Source organism: Amblyraja radiata, chromosome 10 (assembly GCF_010909765.2).
Source record: "Amblyraja radiata isolate CabotCenter1 chromosome 10, sAmbRad1.1.pri, whole genome shotgun sequence".
Taxonomy (NCBI): domain Eukaryota; kingdom Metazoa; phylum Chordata; class Chondrichthyes; order Rajiformes; family Rajidae; genus Amblyraja; species Amblyraja radiata.
Genome location: NC_045965.1, coordinates 1,136,578 through 1,158,492, shown reverse-complemented (window position 1 = coordinate 1,158,492; position 21,915 = coordinate 1,136,578). Strand labels below are relative to the sequence as shown.

General features: G+C 47.1%; 1 protein-coding gene across 1 annotated transcript in view; it reads right to left on the bottom strand.

The window, feature by feature from the left end:
* The window catches only part of c10h1orf21 (chromosome 10 C1orf21 homolog), a 448,119-nt gene extending 433,412 nt beyond the window's left edge, over positions 1–14,707 (bottom strand). The window contains exon 1 of the mRNA XM_033027870.1: positions 14,545–14,707. The gene's annotated coding sequence lies outside the window, so the exon portion shown is untranslated. The remainder of the gene's footprint in view (positions 1–14,544) is intronic.
* Between the last annotated feature and the right edge of the window lie 7,208 nt (positions 14,708–21,915).

Sequence of the window (21,915 nt, the reverse complement as noted above, 5' to 3'; positions counted from 1 at the left end):
ACTGTGGAGAAGAGGGTTCTGTGGTTTAGGCAGGGATCGGTGAATATGGAGGAGAGGTAGGCAGATTTTGCAGCAATGAGGGCATCTTTGTAGTCAGTGAGGTGGAGTTTGTAAGCTTCAAGGTGGACTGTGAGAGATGATTTCTTTGTGAGTCGTTCAAGTCGGCGACCAGTCTGTTTCAGTTTACGAAGTGCAGGTGTGTACCAGGGTGAAGATGTGTTGAAAGTTACGGTTCTTGTTTTGAGGGGGGCCAGAGTGTTAAGGGAGGTAGACAAGGTGGAGTTGAGATGGTTTGTGAGATCATCAGGTGAGATGGGGGTTGAGTCCAGTGGGAGAGTGGTGGAGAGCAGGTCAGAGAGATGGTGGGGATCGATGGATTTTAGATTACGGAAGGTGATTTCTCGGAGGAAGCGGGGGCGAGGTGTCGGAGAAGGGATGGTGATCCGTATAAGCTTATGATCAGAGAGGGGGAAGTGGCATGGATGGAGGTCGAGTACTGGTTGATTTGTGGAGCAGACCAGGTCAAGGATGTGACCTTTGTCATGGGTGGGAAAGGTGACGTGCTGAGTGAGAGAGAAGTTGTCCAGTAAAAAGGCGAATTCAGATGCGAGCTTGCAGGTGGGGGAGTCCATGTGAATATTTAAGTCACCAAGTAGCAGCAGACGTGGGGAGAGGGATGAGGCAAGTGTGAGGAGTTCAGTGAAGTCAGATAGGAAGGAGGGGTTTGGTTTAGGTGGCCGGTAAATGAGGATGATTGTCATGGAGGAAAGGGCTTTGAAGGCGAGGAATTCAAATGATGCTACTGGGGGGAAGGTGAGTTCAGTGATCCGAAAATTTTGGTTGAAAATAACAGCGAGGCCACCTCCATGGCGGGAGGGGCGGGGCTTGGAAATGTAATTAAATCCAGGTGGGGATGCTTGATTGAGGGAGAAGAAGACATTGGGTTGTTGCCAGGTCTCAGTGAGCAGAAGGAAGTCCAGAGTGTTGTCAAGGATTAGTTCATGGAGGGCAAGGGCTTTGTTGTTGAGCTACCTGGTGTTGAGGAGGGCAAAGTTGGCATTGTGAGAGGGTGGAGGGATGGAGGCAGGCTGGAGAGATCTGAAGTTGTCCCGGTTGACAGTGCGTGCGGTCAGCTGGGGTGGGGGGTGACGCGGTTGAGGCGGGGCAGAGCGTGGTAGTGAGCAGATGGATGGAATGGAATGTCCGTGGTTGAAGCAAACAAGCTTGCGCCGAGAGCCTCTGTGGATGTAACGGGGTCGACGCAGAAGTCCAAGCTGTTTAATGACTGGGATGCAGGATGGGATGTGGTTGTTGCAGAAACCAGCCATCTGCAGAGTTGAGTATTTGAGCATGATGGTGAGGGTGCAGAGAGGTGTCCAGCGGTGCAGGTGCAGGCGGAGAGAGTATCCAGCGGTGAGGGAGCAGAGAGGTTGTCCAGCAGAGCGGGTGCAGCGAGGTGTCGAGCAGTGAGGGAGCAAAGAGGTTGTCCAGCAGTGCAGGTGAAGAGAGTATCCAGCAGTGCAGGTGTAGAGAGGTTGTCCAGCAGTGCAGGTGTAGAGAGGATCCAGCTCCCTCACTGGTGCAGGGAGGTGTCCAGCGTCGATGGTGCACAGGCACAGGAGGTGCCCAGCATCAATGGTGCACAGGTACAGGCAGGGAACAGACAGGCAGGTAGGTAACAGGTAACAGGTAGGTAACAGACAGGGGGGGGGGGGGGGGGGGGGGGGAACAGCGGGCGGAGAAGCGGCGAACAGTCAACGCCAGCGTCCTCTCCGGGCAGCGTGCAGGGATTCTAGCCGTTCTGGCGGCTAGCAGCTAGCAATATAGGCCGCAGGGGGACGATCGTTCCACGGCCGAAAACGGCCAAAAAACACCACAGACCACTGCAACCGGAGCGACCCTCCAGTGGTCCCTCGTCAGGTGATAGGTCCAGACCTCGTCCGGGATGGAAATATACCGCAGTCGGCAATTGAAGCAGTTGAAGCCGATTCGCGGTAAGGGACCGTTGTTAATTTGAATCTCCCGCCGCCGCCATTTTTTCCCCGGAATGATACAACTGCTGATGGTAGTAGCATAATGAATTCTGAAGTGTGTAGACACATCCTATCTGTTCAAGTTCTAACAAATGCCTCAAAACTCATTGGCCGGCGGTTCATTCTACAGCAAGACAATGAAGAAGGGTTTCGGCCCGAAACGTCACCTATTTCCTTCGCTCCATAGATGCTGCTGCACCCGCTGAGTTTCTCCAGCATTTTTGTGTACCTTCGATCTTCCAGCATCTGCAGTTCCTTCTTGAACACAATGATCCCAAACATACTGCTAAAGCAACAAAGGAGTTTTTCAAGGCTAAAAAATTGTCAATTCTTGAGTGGCCAAGTCAATCACCCGATCTGAACCCAATTGTGCATGCCTTTTATATGCTGAAGAGAAAACTGAAGGGGACTAGCCCCCATAACAAGCATCAGCTAAATATGGCTGCAATACAGGCCTGGCAGAGCATCACCAGAGAAGACACCCAGCAACTGGTGATGTCCATGAATCGCAGACTTCAAGCAGTCATTGCATGCAAAGCATATGCAACAAAATACTAAACATGACTACTTTCATTTACATGACATTGCTGTGTCCCAAACAATATGGTGCCCTGAAATGGAGGGACTATGTATAAACACTGCTGTAATTTCTACATGGTGAAATCAAAATGTATAAAAATGGCCTTTAATAAAATCTGACAATGTGCACTTTAACCACATGTGATTTTTTTTCTATTACAAATCTCAAATTGTGGAGTACAGAGGCAAATAAATAAATGATGGGTCTTGGTCCCAAACATTATGGAGGGCACTGTACATTCATACCCTCAGAAATCCTCCTCCGTGTACGATAAAATGATGAAGCATGTTATGCAAAATAAAACTTAAAAATAAATCAAGAGCAGAGCGTGAGAGAATTAATTTGAAAGGGAAAAAATAATAAAACTAAAAACAAGACAAACCTGTTGGTTTTTGCCCTGGGGGGAGGTTACAGGATAGTGAGGAATATGTTGATGCCTTAGCCTTCTGCCAATGTTCCCTTGATTTAGGACCGTAAACAAGGAACTGCAGAGCCTGGTTTACAAAAATCCCTGGACAGCATCCCTGGAGAATATTGATATGCGGCATTTTGAGTTGGAACCCTTCTTCAGTCTGATTGTAGGGTCCCAACCCGAAACGTCACCTATCCATGTTCTCCACAGATGCTGCCTGACCCGCTGAGTTACTCCAGCACTCTGTGTCTATCTTTGGTATAAACCAGCGTCTGCTGATCCTCCCCCATCATAAACTGATAAACTAATGTCTGTGCATAGAAGCTCATTGCATCTGTTATCAGAGACACCATATATGAACAAGTAGAATCCTAGAGTCAGAGGAGATTTGTTAAGATTGCATTACATCAAGCTGATCAGAGCAACTTTTTAAAGAGATAGGTTTACGAGATGTGGATGATAAACAATGCCCCTGGATGGGATACAAACAAGGATTTTCAGACAAAAGGCCTATTTTCTGACACTACGAAAGAAAATATCTAACAATAGTTGTCTCAATCTTTACTTTGCTCTTCGACTTTAGAGATACAGCGTGAAAACAGGCCCGTTGACCCACCGAGTCCGTGCTGACCAGTGATCACCCCGTACACTAACACTGTCCTGCACACACTAGGGACAATTTATCATTTTGCCAAAGCCAATTAACCCTACGAGCCTGTACATCTTTGGAGTGCGGCAGGAAACCGGAGCACCCGGAGAAAACCCACATGGTCACGGGGAGAACGTACCCGGGTCTCTGGAGCTGAAAGGCAGCAACTCTACCGCTGCACCACCCTGCCGCACAATCTGTACCAGATCGTAGACCTCCATTCCTCGTCATTCTAAACTTCATAATTACCTCTTTAAAGGCCTTCATGGAGAGAGTCTTGGAGGCTGCTTCCACTAAATATTTAAAGACTCAAAAAGAAATATTTTTGTTAGCCAAGTGCGTTAAGGATTGTGGAAACAGGGAGGCACAGTGGCTGCCTTACAGCGCAGAGACCCGGGCTCAATCCTGTCTACAAATGCTGTCTGTATGGAGTTTGCACGTTCTCCCTGTGACCACGTGGGTCTTCTCCGGGAGCTCAGATTTCCTCCCACACTCCAAAGGCGTACAGGTTTTTACGTTAATTGGCCTCGATAATTAACCACAGAAGAATATAGCACAGGATCAGAGGCTTCAGCCCACTATGTCGGTACTGAACACGGTGTCAAGGTCAACTAATCCACGTGATCCATATCCCTCTATTCCCTGCCTATCCATGTGCCGATCTAAAAGCCTCTAAATGCCACCATCGTATTTGTTCATGTTCATAAGTGAAGCAGCAGAATTAGGCCATTCGGCCCATCAAGTCCGCCATTCAATCATGGCTGATCTATCTTTCCCGCTCAAGCCTTCTCCCCATAACCTCTGACACCTGTGCTAATCAAAAATCTATCTGTCTCTGCCTTAAAAATACCCACTGACTTGGCCTCCACAGCCTTCTGTGGCAATGAATTCCACAGATTCACCGCCCTCTGACTAAAGAAATTCCTCCTCATCGCCTGCCTAAAAGTACGTCCTTTAATTCTGACTCTATGACCTCTAGTCCTAGACTCTCCCACGAGTGGAAACATCTTCTCCACATCCACTCTATCCAGGCCTCCATTGCCAACCCAGACACTCACCCAGAAACTTGCCCCACATGCCTCCATTAAACTTTCGCCCCCTGACCTTAACCCTCTTCCCTCGAGTCCTTGACATTTCCACGTTGGCAAAATAGGATCTCACTGTCTACCCTATCTATATTTGGTTTAGTTTAAAGATACAGCGCGGAAACAGGCCCTACGGCCCACCGAATCCGCGTCGACCAGCAATCCCCGCACATTAATACTAGACTAGGAACTATTTACATTTTATACCAACCCGATTAACCTACAAACCTGTGCGTCTTTGGAGTGTGGGAGGAAACCGAGGATCTCGGAGAAAACCCACGCAGGTCACGGGGAGAAGATACAAACTCCGTACAGACAGCACCCGTAGTCGGGATTGAACCTGGGTATCTGGGGCTGAAAGCGCTGCAAGGCAGCAACTCTACCGCTACACCAACGTGCAGCCCCTCATAGTTTTATACCCGATCTCCCCTCAACCTCTCGTATTCTAGAGACAACAATCCAAGTCTGTCCAACCTCTTCCTGCAGCTAACACCAGGCAACAAAACACACTGACAAATTGTAAACAAAAACAGTTACAAGATCAAAGAGAAAACAGAGACCAGAGTAAACCAGTGTATAACTAAAGAGTGGTTACTGCAAACAAAGTACATGAGTAAAGAAATAACATGAACAAAACGTATGGAAGGAAAGCAATGATTACAGTGATGTAGCTGGTATAGTCACGGCCTCACAACACCGGCGACCAAGTTCGATCCTGACCTCGGCTTCTGTCCGTGTGGACTTTGCAGGTGCTACATATGACCACAAGGGTTTCCGCCCACATCCCAAAGACAAAATAAAATTGCATGGGTTTTCTCCGGGTGCTCCGGATTCCCCCCACACTCCAAAGCCGTGCAGGTTTGTAGGTTAATTGGCTTCTGTAAATTGCCCCCGCTGTGTAGGATGCAAAACCGGGATAACATAGAACTAGTGTATGGGTGATGGATGGTCAGCGTGGACTCGATGGGCCGAGGGGCCCCTTACAATCAATGCTGCTGCCCTTGTTCTGACTGCATTCAGTTGTGTTAGCAGCACACTGTGGATCATCGATCCATGTGACTGGACCCAGACTCCGCAGAGGTTACCAGACAGCCAGACATATATTCACTCCATTACAGAGACGTACCAAACAGTCTCGCCTGTCAGACTATCACACCAATACACTGGATCACAGCACCATTGTGTTGATATGCTTCCTTCAGTATCGGGATAGAAAGATCTACGTTATATTTCAAAAATGAAACCTTAATCATAATTGATATATAAAAACACAATCCGTGTACATACATTCCCAGTGCCTACACCTTCAGTAATTTCATACTCTGTGTCGTGTTGGCATCCATCTTTGTGGGCAATGGTAGAGCCACTGCCTCACAGCACCAGAGACCCGGGATTGATCCGGACCTTGGGTGCTGCCTGTGTGGAGTTTGCACATTTTCCCCGTGGCCGTGTGGGTTTCCTCCGGGTGCTCCAGTTTCCTCCCACATCCCAAAGACGTGCAGGTTTGCGGATTATGTAGGAAGGAACTGCAGGTGCTGGTTTACACAGAAGACGTTCGCAAAATGCTGGATTAACTCAGCGGGACGGGCAGCATCTGAAGAAGGGTCTCGACCCAAAACGTCACCCACTCCTTTTGTACAGAGATGCTGCCTGACGGGGATGCGGGATGCGGGAGGATAACCGGAGCACCCGGAGAAATCCCACGCGGTCACAGGGAGAGAGTACATGACACACACACACACACGCTCTCAGACACACATACACAAGCGCACAGACACACACACACACGCACAGACACACACACACACGCACAGACACACACACACACACACGCACAGACACACACACACACACGCAGACACACACACACACGCAGACACACACACACGCACATTCACACGCACACGTAGACACACAGACGCACACACGCACACACACACACACGCACAGACACACACGCACACACACACACGCACAGACACACACGCACACACACGCAGACACACACACACGCACACACACACACGCAGACACACAGACGCACGTACACGCACAGACACACGTACAGACACACACTCACGCACAGACACACGCACACACAGACACACACAGACACACGCACACAGAGACACACACACAGAGACACACACGCACAGAGACACACACGCACACATAGACAGACACACACACACAGACACGCACACAAGCTCGCACTCAGACACACGCAGTCACACGCACAGACACACGCACACACTCAGACACGTGCACACTCAGACACGTGCACACTCAGACACGCACACACTCAGACACACGCACACACTCTCTGACACACATGCGCGCGCTCAGACACGCAGACGTGCTCAGACATGCGTGTACCCTCAGACATGCACGCGCGCACACACACACACACACACACACAAAGGTCAGGATTGAAACCGGAGCACACAGTGGAAATCCACGCAGTCACAGGCAGAACACACGCACACATTCACACAGTCAGGATTGAACCCAGCTCTGTGGTGCTGTGAGGCAGCAGCTCTACCCGCCGATGGGAATACCAGACTGCTCCTCCAGGCAGGGAAACCCAGAGCTACTGGACAACAGGCAGTGTGAGAGGGGAAAAGCACAAGAGTTCCACAAAAACAAACATGGCCAGGTGTACCTAGCTGCACGCACCCCACCCAAACTGCAGCTCGCAATGAATCTGCCATGCTTGTTGCCATGGCAGCTGTTCTCAGTCCTGACATCTCCAGTGGAGGGAATACATTTCAGCAGACAGGGTGGAAAGCAGGAAGAGATATGGCAAGAGTGGGCAGGGAAACTGCAGATTGGGCAAAGGGGGATATAACTGGAAAGGAGTAAACACTGGCACAGTGGTGGCACGGTGCTGCTGCCTTACAGCGCCAGAGACCCATGTTCGATCCTGACTACAGGTGATGTACGTTCTCCCACTGACCAAAACACAAGCTTTTCACTGTACCTTGGTACACGTGGCAATAAACTAAACTGAAACTGTGTTCTAAGGGTGCTCTAGTTTCCTCCCACACCCCAAAGACATGCAGGTTTGTAGGTTAATTTGCCTCTGTAAATTGTAAATTATCCCTAGCATGTAGAATACTAGTGCTAGTGTACGGGGTGATTGGTGGTCAGTCAGCACTTGGTGGGCCGAAGGGCCTATTTCTGTGCTGTATCTCTAAACTAATCTGAGCATGGATCTAAAATTACTGGGTTATCTTAGGGAAAAGTTATAAAAAAACCTAATCTTCCCGCCCCCCCACTCTCACATCAGTGTGAAGAAGGGTCTCAACCCGAAACGTCGCCTATTTCCTTCGCTCCATAGATGCTGCCGCACCCGCTGAGTTTCTCCAGCATTTTTGTCTACCTTAAAAAAATCAAATCCTTTCATTCCACTCAGTTCATATTTAAATGAACAGTGTTAGCAATTGTTTGGAAAATTAACATTAAAAAATAATATTCAATGTTAGCAATTTTTATGACAAGTTTAGAGGTAGCAAAGAGTTAAAGGGTTGATCAGAACTCAATTACAGCTCAAAATATAAAACTCTTCCTACATTTTCTAAAAAATAATATCTTTGTCTAGAACTAACCATTCTAAAGCCCCGACTATAAAAATGAGGGTTGGTTATAGCTTGTTAGATCAGAAGTCAACAATTCAATGCAGGCTTCAAGCACCATTTCAACAATACCAACGCAAGTCAAACACGGCCAAGAGGTTGACAATTGAATAGTTCATTAGCCAGAGGTTCAATTCTGACCTTTCTCACTGGCTGTGTAGAGTTTGCACGACCTCAAAATGTCAGCCATTCCTTCTCTCCAGGGATGCTGCCTGTCCCACCGAGTTACTCCAGCATTTTGTGTCTATCTTCGATTTAAACCAGCTTCTGTAGTTCTTTCCTACACATTCTCCCTGTGACTGTGTAAGTTTCTTCTGGGTGCTCCAGGTTTCCTCCCACTTCCCAAAGCTGTTTAAGTGGCCTGTGTAAACCACCCTTAGTATGTTGGTGAGTAACAGAAAACCGATGGGAAGATAGAGAGAATAATATAGTTCCATGTGTGGACTCTTATACATCGGCGAGACCAAGCGCAGACTGGGCGATCGTTTCACTGAACACCTTCGCTCAGCCCGCCTGAACCTACCCGATCTCCCGGTTGCCAAACATTTTAATTCCCCGTCCCATTCCCACACTGACCTTTCTGTCCTGGGCCTCCTCCATTGTCAGAGTGAGGCCCAGTGCAAATTGGAGGAACAGCACCTCATATTTCACTTGGGCAGCTCACACCCCAGCGGTACGAACATTGACTTCTCCATCTTCAAGTAACCTTTGCATCCCCTCTTACTCCTCCCCCTCCCAATTTGTTGTACTGGTTTTAAAGTCATCTTGTTGAGTCTCATTGTCTGCAACTTATTTTCACCTAACCCACAGCTAACAATGGCCCATTCCCTTTATTATCATTACTTTTTTGCATATCTTTCATTCATTTGTTCCATGTCTCTCTATATCACCATTTATATCCCCTGACTCTCAGTCTGAAGAAGGGTCTCGACCCGAAAGGTCACCTATTCCTTTCCTGTCTGACCCGCTGAGTTACTCCAGCTTTTTGTGTCCATCTTCGGAATAATATTGATGGTTGGTCCAGACTGAAGGGACGGCCCAACACTTTATCACCCTCTAACTTAATGGGCCTGTCCCACTGTACGAGCTAATTCAAGAGTTCTCCCGAGTTTGCCCCGATTCGAACTCGGAGAATTACGGTAATAGCCGCTCGTAGGTACTCGGGGCTCCCGTGGACATTTTACAACATGTTGAAAAATCTTCACGAGTCTTCACGAGCTTACCGCATTTCCCGAGTGCCTGCCGTTAGCGTTAGGAGGCGCAAAGAGACGTCCCGAGCTCCGACGTACCCGCTACGTACATTCTACGTGCTTACCACGAGTTTGATTTTTTTTTAAACTTGGGAGAGCTCTTGAATTACCTCGTACAATGGGACAGCCCCTTTACTTGTCCATTTTGTTCAAGAAACAAACAGAAGTAACTCAGCGGGTGAGGCAACTCCTCTGGCGAATGTGGATAGGTGACGTTTCAGGTCGGGACCCTTCTTCAGGCTCAGCAGATCATGTGTGGAAGGCAATCACCTATCCATGTTCTCCAGAGATGCTGCCTGACCCGCTGAGTTACTCCAGCACTCTGTGAAACGTCACCTATCCATGTTCTCCACAGATACTGCCTGACCCGCTGAGTTACTCCAGCACTCTGTGAAACGTCACCTATCCATGTTCTCCACAGATGCTGCCTGACCCGCTGAGTTACTCCAGCACTCTGTGAAACGTCACCTATCCATGTTCTCCACAGATGCTGCCTGACCCGCTGAGTTACTCCAGCACTCTGTGAAACGTCACCTATCCATGTTCTCCACAGATGCTGCCTGACCCACTGAGTTACATTTGACGGCACTATGCCTGTAGCCGCTGGAGGTTAGAAGGATGAGGGGGACCTCATTGACACTTACTGAATAGTGATTTGCCGAAATGTCCTGGATAGAGTGGACGTGGAGAGGGAGATCCCTCCAGAGGTGCTGCCTGTCCCACTGAGCTACTCCAGCATTTTGTGTCAGTCTTATTGTGGGAGAGTCTAGGACCTCAGAATAAAAGGACGTACTTTCAGAAAGGAGCTGAGGAGAAATGTCTTTAGGCAGAGGGTGGTGAATCTCATTCTGTGGAACTTATTGCCACAGATGGCTGTGGAGGCCGTCAATGGATATTTGTAAGGTGGTGGTTCACATATTCTTGATTAGTATGGATGTCAGGGATTATGGGGAGAAGGCAGGAGAATGGGGTTGAGAGGAAAAGATAGATCAGCCATGATTCTCCAGTCTGAAGAAGGGTCTCGACCCGAAACGTCACCTATTCCTTCGCTCCGTAGATGCCGCCTCATTCTCCAGCATTTTTGTCAGCCATGATTGAATGGTGGAGTAGGCTCGATGGGCCGAATGGCCTAATTCTGCTGCTGTGACATGTACTTACTCCAGCATTTTGTATTTTTGTTCAGTGATAGCTAGATCCATGCTAAGGGGGAGCATTTTGTTTGCCTGAGTGGTGGTGGACCATTCACATTATATCCCACAGTTCAAAAGCACGTTGGTCTTCACTCGCAAGACGACATCCACGTGGGACTTGCTTTGTGGGATAGCGGAGAATCCTCAATCATGGGTTGATTATGGGTTGAAAAAGTAAAAAAATACTGGCGCGTTCAATCAAATTCCTGGATGATTTACATTCATGGTTGCCCAGCTGTAGAGTTGCCTCCTTACAGCGACCCGGGTTCGATCCCGATTACGGGTGCTGTCTGTATGGAGTTTGTACCTTCTCCCCGTGACCTGCGTGGGTTTGCTCCGAGATCTTTGGTTTCCTCCCACACTCCAAAGACGTACAGGTTTGTAGGTTAATTGGCTTGGTATAAATGTAAAGATTGTCCCTAGTGGGTGTAGGATAGTGTTAATGTGCGGGGATCGCTGGTTGGTGCGGACCCGGTGGGCCAAAGGGCCTGTTTCCGCGCTGTGTCTCTAAACTAAACTCACCTAAATAATCAGCACTACTAAACTTGGATGAGCGAATATTACCCACAAGGAGAGAGAGTGGACAAATTTGATTTATTTTCCCTGCAATGCCAGAGTTAAGACAGATCAGTTTAATTACCGCTTAGCTTACGGTCACGTGTACCAAGGAACAGTGAAAAGCTTTTGTTGCGTGCTATCCAGTCAGCGGAAAGACAACTGATAGAAGTTTTGACAGAAGTTGATAAAATTCTCAGGGGGCATAAATAGGCTCGACATTCAGAACTTCTTTTGCCCCAGGTTGGAAATGTGAAAAGGCCAGAGGGTATAGCTTTAAGATGTGTGAGGGGAAAAGTTTAAAGGAGAGAAATAGATCGGGTAGATGCACAGAATCTCTTGCCCAGAGTTGGTGAATCGAGGACCAGAGGATGTGGGTTTTACGTGAAGGGGAAAAGATTTCATAGGAATTTGAGGGGTCACTTTTCACACAAAGGGTGGTGGGTGTATGGAACAAGCTGCCAGAGGAGGTAGTTGAGGCTGGGACTATCCCAACGTTTAAGAAACAGTTGGACAGGTACATGGATAGGACAGGTTTGGATGTCCAAACACGGGCAATAGACATTAGGTGCAGGAGTAGACCATTTGGCCCTTCGAGCCAGCACCGCCATTCAAGGTGATCATGGCTGATCATCCCCAATCAGTACCCCGTTCCTGCCTTCTCCCCATATCCCCTGACTCCGCTATTTTTAAGAGCCCTATCTAGCTCTCTTGAAAGCATCCAGAGAACCTGTCTCCACCGCCCTCTGAGGCAGAGAATTCCACAGACTCACAACTCTCTGTGAGAAAAAGTGTTTCCTCGTCTCCGTTCTAAATGGCTTACTCCATATTCTTAAACTGTGGCCCCTGGTTCTGGACACCCCCAACATGTTTCCTGCCTCTAGCGTATCCAAGCCCTTAACAATCTTAGATGGGACTAGTGTAGGCAGATGGGACTAGTGTGGGCAAGTTGGGCAGAAGGGCCTATGTCACTCTCTGCTTCCATGTGTGGGGCAAGCATTTTTTATATACGGAGGATGGTGGGTGCCTGGAACGTGCTGCCGAGGGTGGTGGTGGTGGAGGCAAATACAATCGTGGGATACGCGGTTTTCAGATTTCAGAAGGGAATGGATAGTTTAGCTGTTCTATGGTCAATGTGCTATGGTCCATGCCTTATGATCTATGTCTTATGAACAATGTCCTAAGGTCGCAGCAAGAGTCATTATTCAGGCAAATGGAAAGGTCACCTCTGTTACATTTCAATGACACAATATGGGATTGCATTAGGATAGATTATAAGCAAACCAACAATTGCCAGTCACTATCTCTATCCCACATAGGATGTCGGAGAATTTTCAATGCACATTACTGAAAAATAACTGATTCTAATCTTAGAAAAATCCGATGATCATCCTCCCCTGCCCGTACACAGGAAGACAAATATGCTTTATGTACTTTCCGAATTTTCCACAAGTCTCTTCAGAGGTTTTGTGCAGAACCCATTCATTATTCCACAAACATATTTGTATGATGAATAAACCTTAAAGGACGGAGGTCAAATGTGGTAACACAAGCAACAAAATGGATTTTGTTAAATCGCCACAAAAACACAAATATATATTTTTTTTAAAGGGGGACTTTGTAAATAGCAACTGGGTAACTGAACCAGATCTGAACAACAATAGCCTTTCTGTAAGTCAGTAGGTTCCCCAGATCAGAATGCTTCCTGACAGTAAACAATTGCAAATTAGTAGAAAAATCCACTGGCATGTTACATTATGGACATACTGCTCAGCACCAAACATACATGTTCCAAACATTAGTAATAAGCCGAAGATAGACACAAAAAGCTGGAGTAACTCAGCGGGGCAGCCAGGCAGCATCTCTGGAGAGAAGGAATAGGTGACACTGAAGAAGGGTCTCGACCTGAAACATCACCCGTTCCTTCTCTCCAGAGATGCTGCCTGTCTGTCCCGCTGAGTTACTCCAGAATTGTGTGTCTTTCTTCGGTGTAAACCAGCATCTGCAGTTCCTTCCCACACATTCGTAATAAGCCCACTGACAGATCTGATGCAATGGTTGGCTTCATCCACGGAATACATGGCTGAAGCAAAAATCATAAATCTGACAAGCTTGGAATGAGCAACGAACGACTGGATTCAAAAGTGTAACCTGGCCTTCCCTTCCTCAGACACACAGTAATTCTCATGGAGACCTAATCCACGTTGAACTGAAACACATCTCATTCCTACAGTGGTTTACAGAGTGAAAGGAGGAGGAGAATTTTCTTTAAAAAAAAGTCATACAAAAGGAGTAGAACTGTGGAGAATGGATACAGTCTGTTTACACGTAGATACTGTGCTCTCTGATCCATTTCACCACTTTCCCTTCCCCTCTCCACAGTTTATGTTGCTCTCCAAGCGATATAATGTTGGCCTCCCTCCTCTTGAAAAAAAAATGTCCTGGGTCGTACAATTTCTGACTTGTCTCTCTCATTTTTGTCGAGATTCTCACCAACTATAAAGGCGATCGCCACTTCCAAAGGCCCTGGCCACAGGGAGGGAGAAAGAGACAGCCGCTCTCTTAAGAAGCATCTCCTCCCCTCCACATAAACACTGCATAAAAATCTGTGCACTAAACAAAAAAATCACAAATATCCTCTCAGCTCACTTCCGACGCTGGGTACAAATAAGTCATTAACCACAAGAATCTTTTTTTTTTGGTTTGCAATCCCTTGGTTCTTTTTGTCTCCTTTCCTCCAGCGGGAAACGTTTGTTTTTTCTCTCTTCCTTTTTGTGTATAAAAAATGCAATTTGGAGAAACAGGATCTCCAAATCCCTTCCAGCACAACAGAATCAAACTGATTGTTTTTGTGTGTGTATGTGTGTGTGTGTGGGGGGGGGGGGGGGGGGGGGGGGGGGGGGTGTAGATAAAGCCAATTTAGAATGGAAAAAGACGAAAGGAGATGAATTATTTTTTTAATACGCGAATACAAGCGATATAATGTTGCGAAATTACTCTTGGAAATCGAACGAGATATTTACAAGAGAGATTTCACAGCAAATGCCTTAACTCGCCTAACCCTAGGCTGCAGAAAGGGATATTAGACACTGGGACAAAGGCGTTGAATGTTGAATTTACACATACACACAGAGATAGATAGAGCGGACACTCACCCTTTTGCAAGATGACAGAGTTGCTGCAATGTGGGTGGGTGGGTGGGTTGGAGAGGGGGGTAATGGTGCAGGGCTGAATGCTCCCAGCCGCCGGCCCTGGCCTGAGTGTGTCTCACTCGCTCCAAGAGCTGCCTCGCACAAACAGAGAGCAGCCGGCGGCAGACCGACCACAAGCAAAAAAAAAGCCAAGCACTCCCCAATACACAGCTACCAATCACAGCAAAAGGCAAAGACGTGAAACCATGGAGACCAAGCCTGAACTAACTGGAGCCTGCGACCAAATTAACATTTGCTTGGCAGGCAGCAGCTACCATTCCCCCCCCCCCCCCCCCCCTGTTAAAATACACACATACAAAAAAAACGAGGAATAATGTTTCAGCGACTAACATCACTTCAATCCCACCCCCATACCTTGCCTTTGAGACAACAAACAGGCAGGCAGGAGCATGTTGCATAAATCTCTTTGATGTAATACTCGCTACCAAAGCATTCTATCAGCAGCACAGATTGAGCAAGTAAAAAAGGCTCCAATTAGTGGTAGAAGCCAAGAAGTGACTCTTGGATTAATTGTTTTCTTCGAGGTGCAAGCCTTTGGTGCAGTTATGATGCAAGATGGTTTGGCCATTCTGATTGCAATCTTTGTTCAGGTACATTCAAATGGACTGGAGGGATAGATGTGGATTGTGCGCAGTTTGCAGAGGTCGCCAAGTTAGAAAAGGGGGTTCAGAGAAGATTTACCAGGATGTTGCCAGGTCTAGAGGGTGTGAGCTACAGGGAGAGGTTGAGTAGGCTGGGTCTCTATTCCATGGAGCGCAGGAGGATGGGGGGTGATCTTATAGAGGTGTACAAAATCATGAGAGGAATAGATCGGGTAGATGCACAGAGTAGGGGAATCGAGGACCAGAGGACATAGTTTCAAGGTGAAGGGGGAAAGATTTAGCAGGAATCTGAGGGGTAACATTTTCACATAGGCACACAGGTGGGTGTATGGAACAAACTGCCACAGGAGTTAGTTGGGGCTTTGGCAACGTTTAAGAAATAGACAGGTACATGGATAGGACAGGTTTAGAGGGATATGGACCAAGCACTGGCAGGTGGGACTAGTGTAGCTGGGACATGTTGGTCGGTGTGGGCAAGTTGGGCCGAAGGTTCTGTTTCCATGCTGTGTCACTCGAAGACTCTATAAGAGTTAGTCTTGGCATTGTGTGCAAGCAGGGATGTGATGCCGAGGCTTTATAAGGAGCTGGTCAGACCGCATTTGGAATATTGTGAGGAGTTTTGAGCCCCGTATCTGAGGAAGGATGTGCTGACGTTGCAGTGTGTCCAGAGGAGATTTACGTGATTTACATCACCTTCTATATCCCTTGTTCCCCTCTCCCCTGACTCTCAGTCTGGAGAAGGGTCTCGACCCAAAACTTCACCTGTTCCTTCTCTCCAGAGATGCTGCCTGACCCGCTGAGTTACTCCAGCATTTTGTGTCTACCACCGACAATCACACTAGTACTAATTATCCCTAACATTACTAATTAAACTTGCACCAGGGTTAATTTTATCAGAGGGACAATTAACCTACAAACCCGCACGTCTTTGGGATGTGGGAGGAAACTGGAGCACCCGGGGGAAACCTACAAATGTCCGATGAAGGGTCTCAGCCCTGAAGCGTTAACTCTGCTTCTCTTCCCAGAGGCACCAGCTCACCAGCTGAGTGTTTCCAGAATCCAGCTTTTCCTTTCTCAGATTTCCAGTTTCCTTTGATCTTCACAAAAATCTGCCATGTCGCCTTAAACCTTCCTAATCCTTACTTATTTCAAAATGCTCCTTGAAGCCTATCAGTTTGCCGAAGCTTCTGATCCACACATCTGCTAATGTGCCTTACTGACAAAGTCTTTTTCGATTGATTCAAAGATGGAAGCAGGCCCTTCGGCCCACCAAGCACATCACCTGTTCTATCACACTAGTTCTATGTTGTCCCACTTCCTGCACACGAGGGACAATTTTACGCAGGGCCAAACAACCTGCAAACCTGCACGTCTTTGAGATGTGGGGGAAGCCGGAGCACCAGAGAAAACCGTCATTCAAATATCACTGTACCTTAATTGGTACATGTGACAATAAAAGACCTTTGAAACCCATGACGTCACAGGGAGAATGTGCAAACTCCACACAGACAGCACATGAGATCAGGATCAAACCCAGGTATCTCCTATTGTAGCATTTCTCTGTACCTAGGTACATGCAACAATAAAGAATTATTGAAAGTATCATTGAACTCAACTACTCCTGCTGTAGAATGGTACAGCGTGGAACAGGCCCTTCGGCCCAACTTGCCCATGCCAACCAACATGCCCCATCAACACTAGTCCCACCTGCCTGTGTTTGACCCATATCCTGCTAAACTTATCCTATCCATGTATGTACCTGTCATAGAAACATAGAAAAATAGGTGCAGGAGTAGGCCAGTCAGCCCTTCGAGCCAGCACCGCCATTCAATACGATCATAGAAACATAGAAAAATAGGTTCAGGAGTAGGCCATTCAGCCCTTCAAGCCAACACCACCATTCAATATGATCATGGCTGATCATGTAAAATCAGTACCTCTAAGAGTTAAATCTAACTCCAGTGAATTGGCTGCCACTGCCTTCTGTGGCAGTGCATTCCACAGATTCACAGCTCTCTGGGGGAAGAAGTTTTTCCTCATCTCAGTCCTAAATGGCCTATCCCTTATTCTTAAACGGTGACCCCTGGCTCTGGACTCCCCCAACATCGGGACCATTTTTCCTGCATCAAGCCTGTCCAATCCTTTAAGAATTTGATATTTTTCTTTAAGATATCCTCTCATCCTTCTAAGTTCCAGTGAATACACTATCTAAATATTTCTTAAACTTTGTGATAGTCCGTGCCTCAACTACCTCCTCCAGCAGCTCGTTCCATACACTATTTGTGTAAAAAGTAGCCCCGCAAATTCCTATTAAATCTTAATCTTATTTCATCTCAATTTAATCTAATTTTAAGCCTATGTGCTCTGATTCAGATTCCCCTACTCTGGATAAAAAACTCTGTGCGTTTATCCCAATCTATTCCTCTCATGATCTTGTACACTTCTATAAGATCACCCCCTCATCCTCCTAAGCTCCAAGGAATAGTCCTTTATGATCTTGAGCAAACCTTTACGATTCAGAATCACCAACATGTTTAGTTTAGTTTAGTTTAGTTTAGAGATACAGCGTGGAAACAGACCCTTCGGCCCACCGCACATTAACACTGCCAGACACACACTAGGGACAATTTCCAAAAACATTTTCAAAGTCTATTAACCTACAAACCTGTAGATCTTTGGGCTGTGGGAGGAAGCTGGAGAAATCCCATGTGGTCACGGGGAGAACGTACAAACACTGTACAGACAGCACCCGTGGTCAGGATTGAACCCGGGTCACAGGCGCTGTGAGGCAGCAGCTCTACCCGCTGTGTCACCGTCGCTGTGTCACCGTGCCTGGAGAGGTCTGGATATTATTTTCCTGGGCATTTTTAAATCTCACAGATTTCATGCAAACATGCAAGTAAATAATTCAGTAGCAGCAGCAGCAGCAGAAACGGACCAGTTGGCCCCCTGAAACAGGCTCCGTCATTCAACCCAATCATGGCATATCCTATTGCAACCCCAACCTGTATTCCTGGCTTCACCATGAACCTTTGACATCATTCTGTCTACCTCAAACTTATAATCATTCAAAGACTCTGCTCCCAACACTCTTTGCAGAAGAGCTTTCCCCGGCTTCTAACCTTCTGACTGTAGAGAAAACATTGCATCATCTCTGTCTGATTTTTAAACAGTGACCCCTAGTTCTGGATTCAAATGGAAGAAATATACACTGCTGGCCAGTTATCTATCAAATCAAGGCACAGTGAAACTTTGTTAACCCAGCAAGCTCAGAACTTTGATGGTGCCATGCTAACAAGCTTCCCCTTCCATTGGACATTGTGCTATGAATGTTCCAACATAGATTTCATTCACTCTTTCTCCACACAGTACGTTACTTTATTTTGGTTTAGTTTAGAGATACAGCAGGGAAACAGGCCCTTCGGCCCACCGAGTCCACGCCGACCATCAATTCACACTAGTTTTGTGTTATCCTACCTTACAATACACTCAGGTACACACTGGAAGGAAACCTGAACACCCGAAGGAAACCCACGATGTCACAGGGGGAACGTGCCAACTCCACACAGACAGCACCCGAGGTCAGGATCGAACCCGGTTCTCTGCCGCTGTGCGGCATTAGCTCTACCCGCTGCGCAGTACAATAGCTATTTTATTTCTCAGTGAACCCAGAGAGTTGAAAGAGAGTGCAGAAAACAGGACTCCTGTGAGTATGATGGGAGCACAACCAACTTGGTCGGCATGGGCAAGTCGGGCCGAAGGGCCTATTTCCATGATGTATGAATCGATGACAGAAGGAGCTCAATTCAATGACACTTTCAATGATAATTTAGTGTTGCTTGTACCTGGGTACAAATTCTTGTTAGTCCATGCAACCTGGTCAAATCGTACAGAAGATCCCACCCTAGGCTGTGGACAAAGATGCTTCTGGTGCCAACAACGTTACAGAAAGTTAATCTAACAGTCTTATCTTTGCTCGCAGCAGTGAGCCGGGCAGCAGGTGAAAGCCCACCCCAGCTGGGTCCCCTCTTCAATCTCCAAGCTGCACTTCTGCCCGCCCCCCCCCCCCTCGTTCTCGGAGGTGCAGGTCCTTCCTCTCTCGTGCGTTAATGGGGAGGTGTGAACCTGGGTTCCAGTTAATGGTTGGATTAGTGGTTGGAGTGTGAGGCAAATAACATCCGCTGAGCCAGGTGCCAAAACATTGACTTTTCCTAATAACATAGAAACATAGAAAACAGGTGCAGGAGTAGTCCATGCAGCCCTTCGAGCCAGCACCGCCATTCAATGTGATTATGGCTGATCATCCAAAATCAGTACCCCGTCCCTGCTTTCTCCCCATATCCCTTGATTCCGTTAGCCCTAAGAGCTAAATCTAACTCATCTTATTTATTACCTTATAAGTAGCCTGCAAGTCAAGTCAAGTCAAGTTTATTTGTCACATACACATACGAGATGTGCAGTGAAATGAAAAGTGGTAATGCCTGCAGATTGTGCAAAAAAAACAACAAAACAGAATGGAACAGAATCAATAATTACATATTTGTGAGAAACCCCCCCAGCAATTTTAAAAAGACACAACACAACACAATTGGTACAGTAAGTTAGTCCCTGGCGAGATAAGCGTTTACAGTCCTAATGGCCTCTGGGAAGTAACTCCTTCTCATCCTTTCTGTTCTCACAGCGTGACAGCGGAGGCGTTTGCCTGACCGTAGCAGCTGGAACAGTCCGTTGCTGGGGTGGAAGGGGTCCCCCATAATGTTGCTGGCTCTGGATCTGCACCTTCTGATGTATAGTTCCTGCAGGGGGGCTAATGAAACCTGGTGGCACAGTGGTGCTGCCTCTCAGCGCCAGAAAACCGAGCTTAATCCCGACCGCAGGTGCCGCCTGCACGGAGCTTGTACGCTCTCCCTGTGTCTGCGTGGGTCATCTCCAGGTGCTCTGGCCTCCTCCCACACTCCAGGTTTGTAGGTTCATTGGCTTTGGTAAAAAAAAAATGATAATTGTCCCTAATGTGCAGTAACAGATAATCAGAGTTTCAATGTATTATACAGACAAACAGTGGAGGAATGTAAAACAAAAAAAAGTGTGTTCACAATGTGGGGGGACCTCGTCGAAACATACAGAATAGTGAAAGGCTTGGATAGAGTGGATGTGGGGAGGATGTTTCCACTAGTGGGAGAGGCTAGGACTAGAGGTCACACCCTCAGAATTAAAGGATGTTCTTTCAGGAAGGAGATGAGGAGGAATTTCTTCAGTCAGAGGGTGGTGAATCTGGGGAATTCTTTGCCACAGAAGGCTGTGGAGGCTAAGTCAGTGGATATGTTTAAGGCAGAGATAGATAGTTTCTTGATGAGTACAGTTGTCAGAGGTTATGGGGAGAAGGCAGGAGAATGGGGTTAGGAGGGAGATAGATCAGCCATGATTGAATGGCCCTTGACCTGATGGGCCGAATGGCCTAATTCTGCTCCTATCACTTACTTATGACCTTATGAAATTATGATCCAAAATGTCACCTATCCATGTTCTCCAGAGATGCTGCCAGACCCGCTGAGTTACTCCAGCACTCTGTGAAACGTCACCTATCCATGTTCTCCAGAGATGCTGCCTGACCCGCTGAGTTACTCCAGCACTCTGTGAAACGTCACCTATCCATGTTCTCCACAGATGCTGCCTGACCCGCTGAGTTACTCCAGCACTCTGTGAAACGTCACCTATCCATGTTCTCCACAGATGCTGCCTGACCCGCTGAGTTACTCCAGCACTCTGTGACTTTTTCTGACTTTCTGGTGCTGTTCCAGCCCAGTGTCGCCACCACTTGCCACCCTGAGGTACTGCAGCCTTTCTGCAAAAAAATTAAAACAAATGTAAACTGATTTGTCATTAGATTTTAATTATGGGACGATTCTGAAAATTAAAGAGCGTTACATACTCCCTTCCATCTGCTTTCCAAAGCAAGCAGTGAACCTAGTTGTGGTGTTCTGTACAGTAGTGACACAATTGATCAGACTGAGCATAGTTCTCTCAATCTCTAATGGGGACTGTAGTTTTCCAAGTGACTTGCCTTGTCAAAGTAGATACATCCAGGAGAATGTAGACACAAGGAACTGCAGACCTCCTTTAATTATAAAGGCGGAAGCTTCGATCGCCCTGATGCAGGGGCTTCGATCACCATATCCATAAGACCACAATACATAGGAGCAGAATAAGACCAGTCCACAACCAGGGGCCACAGTTTAAGAATAAGGGGGAGGCCATTTAGAATGGAAATGAGGAAAAACCTTTTCACCCAGAGAGTTGTGAATCTATGGAATTCTCTGCCTAGGCAGTAGAGGCCAATTCTCTGGATGCTTTTAAGAGAGAGTTAGATAGAGCTCTTAAAGATAGCGGAGTCAGGGGATATGGTGAGAAGGCAGGAACGGGGTACTGATTGTGGATGATCAGCCATGATCACAATGAATCGAAGGGTCAAATGGCCTACTCATGCACCTATTGTCTATTGTCTATTGTCTATAAATAATAAATATATCATCAAGATAGACACAAAAAGCTGGAGTAACCCAGTGGGTCAGGCAGCATCTCTGGAGAACATGGATAGGTGACGTTTTGGGTCGAGACCCTTCTTCAGACTGAGAGTCAGGGGAGAGGGAAACAAGAGATATAGACGGTGATGTAGAGAGATATAGAACACATGAATGAAAGATATGCAAAAAAG